The sequence below is a fragment of the Somniosus microcephalus genome, chromosome 3 (assembly GCF_052327205.1).
Source record: "Somniosus microcephalus isolate GS21.2 chromosome 3, FLI_Smic_1.0, whole genome shotgun sequence".
NCBI lineage: Eukaryota > Metazoa > Chordata > Chondrichthyes > Squaliformes > Somniosidae > Somniosus > Somniosus microcephalus.
In genome coordinates this window covers 95,976,407-95,989,350 of record NC_140989.1, presented here as the reverse complement: position 1 = coordinate 95,989,350, position 12,944 = coordinate 95,976,407, and the positions used below count along the sequence as shown (strand labels likewise).

The 12,944-nt window shown below is 46.1% G+C and overlaps 1 protein-coding gene across 2 annotated transcripts in view; it reads left to right on the top strand.

Moving 5' to 3' along the window:
* Positions 1-12,944, top strand: part of LOC147121222 (EGF-containing fibulin-like extracellular matrix protein 1) — a 170,330-nt gene that overhangs the window by 94,736 nt on the left and 62,650 nt on the right. The gene's annotated exons all lie outside the window — the stretch shown is intronic.

Here is a 12,944-nt window from a genome sequence, read left to right as displayed (position 1 = left end):
ATCTTTCTTAAATGAAGGTGCAATCTGGCACAATGCCAGACATCAGAAGATAAATCTGCACCATACTCCAGAATGTTCTATGTTGGCCCGATGACATCGTACTGAAATGTAAATTTATTTTCTTCCATACATACTTGTGGTCTCAGAAATGACTTTTTATTTCCTTGTGGAAACTGCTTTCATTCTTCAGCACAGCCTGCTGCTTCTATAGTACAGAGGTGCTTTCATCACATCTCGGACCACCACACATCAGCATAGACTTTCAACGTGTCACCTGGCCATAAAGCTGGCATTACAGATCAAACAGTTTCTATAACGGGCAGTCAATCCGCAACGCCAGTTTTACGCCCGGAGGCAAGTTGAAAATCAACCCCATCATCACTCTATTCAGCCATCTAAGATAAAACTGAATCATTCTAGATGTCCTTTCTCCCCATGTTATCTTTGTCTCCACTTTGCTCACCCAAAGTTAACAAGTCTCAAGCAAATTTAGAAGTTTGAAGGTTCCCCCCTTCACCCCCCACCCCTGATAATAGTAGAGATGTAGAAAATACTCCCAGCTAAACTAGTTTGAACTGTGTCAATTCATTCCTTAGAAAGAGGGGTAAATAATTGTGGGCCAGGCTTGAAGGTTTTATAGACTAAATAAAGACATAATTGATCATGGAACACAATTGTTCATGTCCTGCTGGGGCAATGGAAATGATAACTGTGGAAAGCAGTTGGTTAAAGTTCAGAAATATAATGTTAAGTCGATATCCTCAACTTTCACGAGACTAACTTGAATAACCAAGGAGATGTTTCACATAGATTTATCTTCTTTGAACTTTCATGTGTGATTTTAGTTACTTCCTCAGGAGATTACCAGTAAATGTCTTGGATAGGGTCCATGACAAGAAAATTATACATGCTATATGCAAGGACCAAGCTCAGTGGTCCAAATCAACTTTTTTTGTATTCCATTCTTGGTGTCTCTACCTTGGGGTCCTGTATTTATAACCATTGTCTCACATCTTTACTGAAGGCCTCTGTGCTGCTCTTCAGCTGAAACTAAATCTGAAATGAGCAAAAATCACTTTAAAGTCTTTTAACCTACACTCAATACATCTATTACATATAGTCTAAAAGTAACCTTGATTCAGTGATTTACTGAAACATAAGCCACCAAGTGACTTTTGGCAGGACAACTGGAATTATACAGGGTGACTCAGTCAGTGGTTTCGTTTTTCAGTAACTCACCAAGCTCAAATAATTTATTTCTTATGTAACTTAGGGGCTGATTTTCCCAATGCAGTTAAGGGTTTTCTGCCACATTGCTGGCATAAACTGCACAAGTGGTACAGCGCAGTGACAGCCCGAAATTTCCACTCCAGCTTATTTGAATAATTATCACAGTAGGAAATGCAGCTTTGCCTTTGAACAGCAAGCAAGCCCAATGGGGAAAGTAGAATTCTAGCCTTTAGCTCCAACTTAAATTAACATTTTTACTTAAAAGTAAGTGCCTGCACATGGGGAGAAATGTTTATTTCAACCTTTATCAAGCTTCAGAGTCCATGTCAGCTATTGTCAGCCTTGGGAATGGAGAGAAGTGTCAAGCATAAATGGGGAATGGAAACAGTGGCACAGCACCCAAACTCCAATTTGAGGTATGGCTAAATAGAAATGCACCTGAACAAGGTGGGTGTGGAGAGTTGCCCAATGTGGCACTTAAGGGCACCCTCCTCAGTGGGCACGAGGGCACCATTCCTAGCAGCAGGTGGTAAGTAAACTCAGTGTATTATACACTACCTGTGGGACCTGGGAATGGATGGAGAACACTTAAAGGAATCTGCCAAGGAAACAACGCCCGACAGGGCCATGTATCTCATGGGCAAAGAGAAAGATTGCTTCATGCCAAGTATTGGCTGTTGTAACATGTACCGCTCGCCCATGCTAAGCCCTAATGCAACCTTACATCTGGTTCTTCGCACCTCATGCATTCTCAGAACTCAGCAGGGCATCCCTTCAAGATGCAACGTAAAATTGGAAACCTTTTTCAGCACCCAGGTGAGGGGAAAAATTAGGCTTGGGTGATAGTGTAAAACGGGCGGTAGCGAATTGGCAGCCAATTTTACACCCCACCAGATGGATCAATTCAATGGAAATTAAAATCGGACGAGGTGTAAAACAGGCTACCGATTCTCTATCAACTGTTTTGCGCTACTGCCCAAGACCAATTTCACTCCTAGAGTTTTTACTCCTGGTGACTTCAAGTTATTTTAGCTCAATCTAGCTGCATGTTGCACAAACACTTACTGACACCCAGGTTGGAATGCAGGTTGTATTGTATTCCTTCAACTTCCAATCTCACAAGACAACTTTTCTCCAAATGCAATCAAATGCCAACTTTAAGGCTCAATCCCAACCAGGAGAGCGGCCTTCTTTGTCAAAGCTCCTCTGGCATGTCCAAGGAGGTCTGTAGGGTTCTGTGGACCAGCCTCCCCGGGCAATTTATGCCTGTGCCACCTGCTTCACGTACAGGCAAGCATCCCTCTGATGAATCCTCTGGAAATCCTCCATGCCCTCCAGCTCTCAGAGCAAGAGAAATTCCAAAGTAAGACTGGACCTCCCAGCAGGGCTGTTGCACATTACAGTTAAAACACATCTGACTGGTCGGTGGTAACAGGGAAAAATAAAATTTTTAAAAATAAAACAGCACTTGAAGCCGAAATGGACCAGCAACAAAAATTGCTGGGTTGGGAGAGGGTATAAATTGGGATTTGCGCCTTGTGGGGGCAGGAATTTTGGGCGGACCTTAGATCTGCTTGCAGTTTTCAAGGCAGGCTGAAGAAAGAGAGCTGGCCATATGTAAATCATGGATTTAGGGCAGGATGACATCAACCATCCTAAATTCTGTGACTTCTGCCTTCCCTTCTTCTCTTCTGATTGTGTGACACTATATAACAAGTGCAACTACCAGGACCTGCTCCTATTTTAAGGGAATCTGCTGAAGGTAAAATTGCGTTTGCAGACTTTTCATCATTTCCTTGGATTGACTATTTGGAGAATAAAAATAATAGTTGTACTCTGGAAGCCTTTAGCTGCAGTCCCCAAAACCCATGGAGAGCCTATTAGTTAAAGGTAATTAGGGACCAACTTTCTGAAGGCTACAAAAGAGCCGCAAGGAGGCTGTAAAAAATACAGATTAATCAGGTAGCATCAAAGGAGTGCCAAACCATCCCAGTGGTAAATACCCAGCAGGATGTACAGACTCAGGCACAGTTTCTCTCACATGAGTTGTGTCTCAGGAGCTGGCACTTCAATCATGAAGCTTTGGAGGAGCCCTGTTCATTGCTGAAACCTAGGTCAACAGCACATACAGCTCTGACTGTGGCAGAGAACGTGACCACAGCTCTCAAATCTTATGCAACAAGCTCATTCCATGGAGTCACAGGGGACTTTTTCCAGATGAATCAAATTATTGCACTCTCCTATATAAAGCAAGTCATTAATGCCCTCTTTACCAGGGCAGCCCTGTTTATACCCCTCAACAGTGGGCCCAAACAGATGACCGAGAGGGCAATAAATGTTTACAGAATGGCTGGATTCCCCATTAGGGTTGTGGGAGCTATTGCTTGCACCCATGTGGCTTTACGGGCACCAAATATTAACCCCCATATTTATATCAACAGAAAAGACTTCCATTTCCTAAGTGTGTAGGTTATTTGCAATGACACCATTTCCTACACATGAATTCCCAATATCTCGGGAGCTGTTAGGATGTTTTTATACTTTGCCATTCTTGTTCTATTTAAACATCTGGGGCAAAGGAAGGATGGCTGCTGGGTGACAAGAGATTCCCTTTGCTCCCACAGCTCATGACGCCATTTCTTAGGATCACCAGCACTGCAGGGAATCACTACAAGGAAGCACACAAGACAAGGATGAGAATTGAGTAAACCATTAGAATTCTTAAAAGAAGGTTCCAGTCCATGGATAGGTGCAGGGGTGTCCTGCAGTATGCGCCAGGCACTGTCTCTTGAACTGTGGTAGCAGCTTGTGTGCATAATAACTGCAGTCAGTAAAGGACCTATGACAGATTCCATGTTTTAAGAGAGGCTGATTGTTAAGTCTGTGTGTTATATTGAGAATTACTACACAGACCACAAGAGTAAAGTTTAACAGGTCTTTACTAGTCGAAGGTCAGGGCGGAACTGCCCAATAAATCATTACACAGCACTTATATACCGGTGTGGTCACCACCGGTATTACAGTATACAGCAGCCAAGATAAAGTAGTGCAACTCTTAAAATAGTTCTCTTAAAGGTGGAACGGTTACATACACCACAATCCTCCCTTTTTAGCTTAACAGTATATATTCCCCATTAACATAAAATAATAACATATATACACAACTTCATGTACCACAGTTCACAGATTCAGTCTCTCTGGAGGCTTCCTGACTCGGTCCGGATAACGCCTCGGTGGTGTAGTAGTTTTCGGTGGTGTAGTAGGTTCTTTTGGCAAGGTCGATTCGGCTTGAATGCCAGTGTCGGGTTCATCTGATTCCAGTATCATCGGATCGGAGGTAGATACTATGGGTATCTCTGCTTCATCATTAGGCGTATAGAGTTGTGGAGTAGGTTGTCCCTTTTCGGATGACTCTATGATCTGGTCAACATGGCGCCTTATTATGCTTTCACCAATGTCCACGGTATACACCAGCGGTCCTAGTCGTGTGCAAATAGTTCCAGGCTGCCATTTCTCGGTACGGTAGTCCCGGGCCAAAACTTGTTGACCTATCTGGAAGGTTCTAGTTGGCCTTTCATTCATGCCTTGAAATTGCCGGTTCTCTACGTCCCTTCTGATGTTTGGCTTGATCAAATCCAGCCGGCATCTTAGTCTTCTATTGAAAAACATCATGGCGGGAGTTTGGTTTGTAACCGCATGTGTTGCATTCCTGTACGCCAACAAGAAGTTATCTACCTTATGTTGTAGATTTATGTCTTCATTACCCATGGCCTTTATGGCCTTCTTGAAGGTCTGGACAAACCTTTCAGCTAATCCATTGGTGGCGGGATGGTATGGGGCGGACGTGTAGTGCTTAACCCCATTGTTTTTTAAGAACTTCCTGAATTCTTCGGACACAAATTGCGGTCCATTATCAGAACAGATCTGTTCCGGCAGCCCATTCCTGGCAAATATGGTCCTTAATACTGTGATGGTTTTTTCCGTGGTGGTGGAGGACATCTTTATTACCTCCGGCCACTTGGAGTGTGCATCCACCGCGATTAAGAACATTGAGTCCATAAATGGACCAGCAAAGTCGATATGTACCCTTTGCCATGGAGATGAGGGCCACTCCCATGGATGTAGAGGGGCTTGTGGTGGGGCGTTTTGGACCTTCTGGCATCCTAGACAGCTCTTGGTCATTTCTTCGATGTCTCCATCGATACCTGGCCACCACACAAACGCTCTGGCTAGGTTCTTCATTTTTACTCCACCCAGATGCCCCTCGTGAAGCTCCTTTAGCACTTTATGCTGGAGTTTGGGTGGAATCACCACTCTGGATCCACACATCAAAGTTCCTCGGCACACTGACAGCTGCTCTCTTCTTTGCGAGAATGCTGGCAACAGTGGTTCGCCATGTGCTGGCCATCCCTTCACCGTTAAATCGTAGACTCGTGAGAGAGTCGGGTCATTTCTCGTTTCCTTTTCGATGGTAGAATTTGTTACTGGTAGACATTCCACTATGGTTGAGTGGAACATCTCCACTGGGTCCACTGTAGGCGCCTCTTCTACCGTTGGCAACGGTAGGCGCGATAAACCGTCAGCATTCCCATGCTGTTTTGATCCTTTGTATTCTATGTCATATTGGTGTGCCCCTAGGAAAAGGGACCACCTCTGTAGCCTTTGCGCTGTCATAATGGAAACGCCCTTTTTAGGGTTGAATATGGATACCAACGGCTGGTGGTCTGTCAGCAGTGTAAACTTCTGGCCCTGCAGGTAATGATTAAACTTCTTTACTCCCCACACCAGGCTGAGAGCCTCCCTATCTATCTGAGCATAGTTGCGCTCAGCGGAGGTCAATGATCTGGATGCAAATGCGACTGGCTTTTCCGAGCCATTTGGCAACTTGTGTGAGAGTACTGCTCCAATACCATAAGGAGAAGCATCACAAGCTAAACGAATAGGTAGCGTTGGGTTGAAGTGAGCCAACACTTCCTCTGAGGTGATCAATGCCTTGCTTTTGCGAAAGGCCTTCTTACAGTCCTCGCTCCACTTCCATGGTACTTCTTTCTGCAAAAGAGCATTCAGTGGGTGCAGCACCGTGGATAGATTTGGCAGAAACTTATGGTAATAGTTAATCAACCCTAGGAACGACCTCAACTGGGATACATTTTCCGGAGCGGGAGCCTTCACAACAGCTTCGATCTTGTCAGGTGACTTGTGCAGCCCCTCCTGGTCAATGACATGACCACAGTACGAGATCCGTTTCTGAAAGAACTCACATTTCTGGCGATTAACTCGAAGGCCATATTCCTTCAACCTGGTGAGCACCAGTTTCAAATTTGCAAGGTGTTCCTCATCGTCATCTCCTGTAATCAGGATATCGTCCAAGTAACATTGAGTGCTTGGAATTCCCTGTAATACCTGCTCCATGGCCCTCTGCCAAATTGCTGGAGCCGAAGCCACTCCAAAAACCAGTCTACTATATTGATACAAGCCTCTGTGCGTGTTGATTGTGAGATACTGGCGCGACTCTTCCTCAATTTCCATCTGTAAGTACGCTTGCGCCAGGTCTATCTTGGTGAAGTGTTTCCCGCCAGACAATGAAGCAAAGATATCCTCAATCCGCGGAAGCGGATATTGCACCGTGTGAAGCACCGGATTAACTGTGATCTTGAAGTCTCCACAGATGCGGACCTTCCCCGGTTCCCCTGGCTTGTTACTCGATGAACGCTTCATGACGGGAACAATGGGCGTGGCCCACTCACTCCAGTCCACCTTAGACAGTACTCCTGAACGTTCAAGCCCTTCCAGCTCAGCTTCCACAGCAGGTCGTATCGCATAAGGTACCGGTCTGGCTTTGAAAAATTTTGGGTTTGCATGTTCTGCAATCTTGATTTTTGCCTTAATTCCTCTCAGTGTTCCCAGTCCCTGTTGGAACACCTCTTTAGCCTCATCCAATATTCTGGACAATCGTTCAGGTTTGACATCTTTTTTTTCCGGAATCTACCGTTATTGCTTTTAGGGAGTGCCAGTCCATATTTATTTTCCTGATCCACTCCCATCCCAGAAGTGGTGGACCTCCCTCAGGTAGTACATATATGTCCATTCCTTGGTGTTCTTTGCCCTTGTGTACCACCTTGACTTTTATCTTTCCGATGTGGTATACTTTTTGCCCCGTGTATGTCTGCAATACTATCTCCGTATCCCGTAGGGGAATATGTGTGAATAACCTTTTGTAATCTTGCTTATTCATGACCGTCAACGCCGATCCGGTGTCCAATTCCATCTTCACTTGGACTCCTGCTATCTGAAGTGTGACCCAGATAGTTTGTCGGTCAGCTTCCTTACTCACATTGTGAATTCTCAGACTACCCAGTTCCTTGCTGTTGGAGTCTGAATCCGAATTCTGTTCACCCGAACTCTTCTCAGCCACCTTATGTACCTTTCTGCACTTTTCCTGCGGTGACTTTTTGTTGCTGGTCTTCTTTCCTGACCGGCATACTTTAGCTATGTGACCAAGCTTGCCACATTTTCTACATTCCTGGTTTTTAAACCAGCATTGGTTCTGATCGTGTGTTGTCTTTCCACAACGATAACATTTCGTTGTACACAAAGCCATTTGATCTACGCTGAGTACCGCTGCCTTCAGCTGCATTTCCGCAGTGCCTCTCGCTGCGGCTTCGTGCGATGCTGCAATAGTGACAGCCTTATCAAGTGTAAGATCATTCTCTTCAAGCAGCCGCTTTTGTGTTCCTTCTTTCAACAATCCACACACGAATTTGTCTCTCAGTGCCTCTGTCAGTCTTTCCCCAAACTGACAGTATTTCGCTAGCTTACGCAGTTCAATTAAATACTCCGCGTTGCTTTCCTCTTTCAGTTGCGTTCTCGCATAGAATTTAAATCGTTCCGCTAACATCAGCGGTGTGGGGTTCAAATGATTTTTCAGAACAGCAACAATTTTAGCGAAAGTCTGATCCGCCGGTTTAGCTGGTGATAGAAGATGCTTCAATAGCCCGTATGTCTCTGCACCCATTGAGTTTAGTAAGGTTAGTGCTTTATCTTCATCTGATATTTTATTTGCCTTACAATATATCTCTATGTGTTCTACATACGTGGCCCAATCTTCAACATCGGGATCGAAATCGTTGATGTTACCACGCTTAGGCATCCTCGCAATCTTCTTGAGAAACAAAAAGAAATTTTTCTTTTATTTTTTTTTCAAAATGGCGGTTTCCCGCGCTTGTCTTCTTCCCCCCGCCTACGAAAATGGCGGCTTCCTGCGTTTGCCTTTCTCCCCCGCTGGCTGTAATGGCGATTGCCGTATTGCTGCGTTCGCCCTCCCCAGCGGTTTTCAAATCGTGCCTCCCAGCCCCTCTTGCAGTCCGGTCCTTTCCCCCGGCTGCGGCTGAGTTCTCCGCGGTTTTTTAAATTTTCTCCCGCGCCTTACGCTGACCCGGTCGCTGCGCCTCGCGGCCTCGGTAGCTGCCCGGCCTTTTTCACCGGTCGCGGTCGAGCTCTCTCTCGACACTGTTGCATCTCCCAGCCCACTTGCAGCCCGGTCTTTCGCCGTGGTCGAGTTCTCCGCCCTGATATCCTCCGTTTTTCCCTCCCCTACTTCACAGCCAACGTGGCCGACTTGCTGCTCGTCGCTGATCGGCTTACCCACCACCGTGATAGAAGGGATGATCACTGCCTGTTGCTGATGGAAGGCTTCGTGTCAGAATTCTTCCTTTGCTCTGCAGACCCGAGTCTTCTCTCAGCAGAATGATGAGGGCGGATGCTTCCTCTCGACGCCCGTTAAACTGCCTTGGATGTATCTCTGCCGCAGGGTAAGATCGTACTCGTCGCCACTGTTAAGTCTGTGTGTTATATTGAGAATTACTACACAGACCACAAGAGTAAATTTTAACAGGTCTTAACTAGTCGAAGGTCAGGGCGGAACTGCCCAATAAATCATTACACAGCACTTATATACCGGTGTGGTCACCACCGGTATTACAGTATACAGCAGCCAAGATAAAGTAGTGCAACTCTTAAAATAGTTCTCTTAAAGGTGGAACGGTTACATACACCACAGATTATGACACCACTGATGCTGAAGACAAGGCCAACATAGGACACAAAGCAGTACAGTGTGGCTAGTGCTGCTGGAGAGCTGAGAGCCAGACTCATTCGGGACATGTTCACAGGTGCACGGAACATTACTTGTTGGAGACTCAGGGCTGGATTTTGCCAGCCCTGGGGAGGCGGGTATGGAGGTGGGACTGCCGGGAAAATGACATAATTTGGGGGCGGGTGACCAACCACCCCCAACCCGCCTCCATGCCATCTCCCCGGGAGGCAGGTAGACGTCCCGCGCCAAGTCCCATCTCGTTGGAGGCGGGAAGGGATTAAAGCCTATTAACTGCCTGTTAACAGGTAGTTAACAGGCAGAAAATAGGATTATCCCCTTTTTGTCCTCAAGTGCGGGCTTCCCGAAGGCTCTGAAACCCACCAGGCCAGCGAGGCGAGTAGGGGGTCTGCGGGGGTCGGGGAGGTGCAAAAGTGTGCTGTGAAGGTAAGTGATGGGTGCAAGAGTGGAGAGGTGAGTATCTGAGGTAAGTGCAAAGTGTTAGTAAAAGTGTACTTACCTTTGTTTCTTCCTGCAGGCTTTAATCGGTGTGTATGCGGAGAGTCTCGGACCTCCGCACTGGAGATGACAGATGGCCGTTGCATTCTCCAATGCAACAACCATCTCATTTCTGCAAAAGAAAGAAGTTTGACGAGGTCTTGAATTCAAGACCTCATCAAACTACAGAGAATGTCAGTGTTTGACAACTTCACAGAGCTGTCAAACGATGAAAATTCATCTGTCAAAAATGAAATGTCATACGTTGACATTCTCTGCAACCGGCTTTCCCTTAATTCGCCTGCTAAGCCCGCTAACAAGGTCAATCAAGGGAAAATAGCGTGGGTTGGCCAGAAGTTGTTGGAGGCGGGACTGAAACCTGACAAGTGGGAGTCCCACCTCCAAAAGCTCCCCATTGACAAAATCACCCCCTAAGCCTATCAAAGATCAGTGACTTACATATGGGTTTGATGTTCCAATAATATCCTTTGTTTCATAAGATCATCATCCGTACATTCAGTAGCCAGGAGCTGACATTCTTTAAACCTCCGCTCAGCTGCATTAGGCTCCACTTCCACATCACAAGATGTAGGTGTTCCTCCTGGTGTAGAGAGTGACGGTGACCTCCCTGACACAGTGGTGGACTGCGAAATGTGAGAGGCCGCTGATGTTGCAGCCTGAAAGGAGCCCGTGGCATAAAAGATAAGGGCCACGATGACCTTGATGGCCACAGGCAGTTTGTCCATGTCAGAATTAAGTTTCCACAGTCAGAAAACAGGCCCCAAACACCCAGAAGTTAACCAGCAGCCTGAAATGACAAACCATCAACTAAACTGTAAATACTAATACAAAGTCAAAATACTGCAGATGTCAGAAATCTGAAATAAAAACAGAAAATGCTGGAAATACTCAGCATGTCAGGCAGCATCTGTGGAGAGAGAAACAGAGTTAATGTTTCAGGTCGTCTCAGATTAGATCCCATTACCATCTCCTTTTGCTTTGTACTATCATACCTTTTGTCATTTAATCTCTCCAGCCTTCCACCCTATCACAGACCTTCCCTCTTGTTCTTTCCTCCCCTCTTTCCCTGCCCCTACACTTGCTTAAAATCTGTTACATCTCTAACTTTTTCCAGTTCTGACAAAAGGTCACCGACCTGAAATGTTAACTTTCTTTCTCTCTCCACAGATGCTGCCTGACCTGCTGAGTATTTCCAGCATTTTCTGTTTTTGTTAAACTGTAAGTATTGTTAGATCCCTTTAATTAGCAATGCTAAAGGGTTCTTACTGCCTGTTAGCGCCACAGGTTACTGGGTTAGTTTATCACTTGGCGAATCCGGCGCTGGGACAGACCAATATTAGAAAGGGGTCCTCCAACAAGCGCAGGACCTGTAAGCTGCAGGGTTCTCAAAATTCCCGCACTCCCGAAATTATGGATCAAGGGACCCTGTTTTGGACAAGTTATTAAAAACAGGGTACCCAAAATGGCTTCTGTAACCTCGTGATCAAAACCGACAGGATTTTTAAACAGGGCTCTGAAAACAGGCAGGCCCGGAGACGAAACTTAAAATGCAGGAATCTGTGAGAAGGAACTCTCTGGAGCCAGCCAGACAAAGTAAACACAGAATATGCATTCATTCGACTTGAATCCAATCAAGCTAGAATGGGCCTATAATCGTGGCCATTAGGCTTCTACATGTTTAATGGGTAACAGCTCACAGTAGCCATCAAGTCAGGATGGGGACAATTAGGTCTTATCCATGACAAACAACCAGGACATCTGGGCCATTAGACCCGGAGACAACCATTCCAAAAGTCGTTAAAATAAATGGCTGTAATCATTTAAACAAGCCTGCCAAAAGTTAAACAATGGACTGACCTGATTTGGCGCGCAGATAAGGAGTGGAAGAACGGGTATAATTGTAGGCCCATCAGTGGCAATCACTCTCTTGCTCCTGCTCTCATCGTTTGGCCTTTGACCTGCTGCCGCTCGTACTCGTGCCCTGGCCTCATGGCGGGCTCCCTTCTCTCTCCCCGCACCGCTCAACAACCAAGGACGCCCATTACACCGGGGCCAAACGTGGGAGGAGAACGAGACCCGAGTTCAATACCACACAGGACACACAGGCCACAAAGGGACGAGACGAGACGAAGAAGAAGGTAACCGATAAAAGCAGAGAAGGGCAGCGAAAGACGCATTGGTAAAAACCAAACGCCTAGTTATAAGCTGGCGTTTGGTGAAGAAAGTGGTAGCGCATGTATGGACAGTGAGAATAAGTTGGCGTTTGAACATTGCGAATAAGCTGGCGTTAAACACGGGTGGCAGCGCCCGCGATGAATAAATCGGCGCTCGAAGCTTGGGTAGTGAAATCATCTAAGCGGTAAAAACCGCCAACTGACCCCTGATCGTAATATTACCGCCGACGACCGCCCAAGGGAGAAGAAGAAAACCCATCGTCACGAGACGACGACAGTGGCTCAGGAAAAAAAAAGGAGGGTGCTTCGCATCAACAACTTCAGCGCCGCGCCCTGAGACCACGTGGCGACGGGGTACCCCGAAGGACAGGGAGAACAGACCTCAAAACTCACAACCGTTAAAGCAACAGGTTTTGGATTGGTGAGCATGAATTCTTGGCACCTCATAGCTTAATCTAGTTAGGTATAGGGGGTGGGATAAGGATAAGGGGATTGTTAATGATGTAGTTTTTCCCTTGATGTGCCGTGTGTTCCCCATTCCCATATAAGTGTAATTATTGTTTTATGCCTGTATTTTATACCAGTAATTTTTCATAAGATTGTTGTATTCTGCTTTTAATAAAATCTTGGTTTTCTTATACCAAACCACTTGTCTACTCGATTTTTTGTATCGCCGCCTGTACCTAAGTCCGGTGTCTAGAACCCAGGGGTGTGGGAGCAATTCGAACCGCTCAAGGGACAGTCAGAGGGGAAGCTGACTGGGCGCACACGCCAAAACCCCCTACAGAACCTAATTTGAATATATTACTCAGTGTTCCCATAGTTCTGGCATGTGCCCTGAACGCCTGCGTGCAGCCCGATCCAATATGGTGGGTGGCACCCTCCCAGCTCATAATGTGTGCATGCTTCCTGCTCGCCATATTGGATGC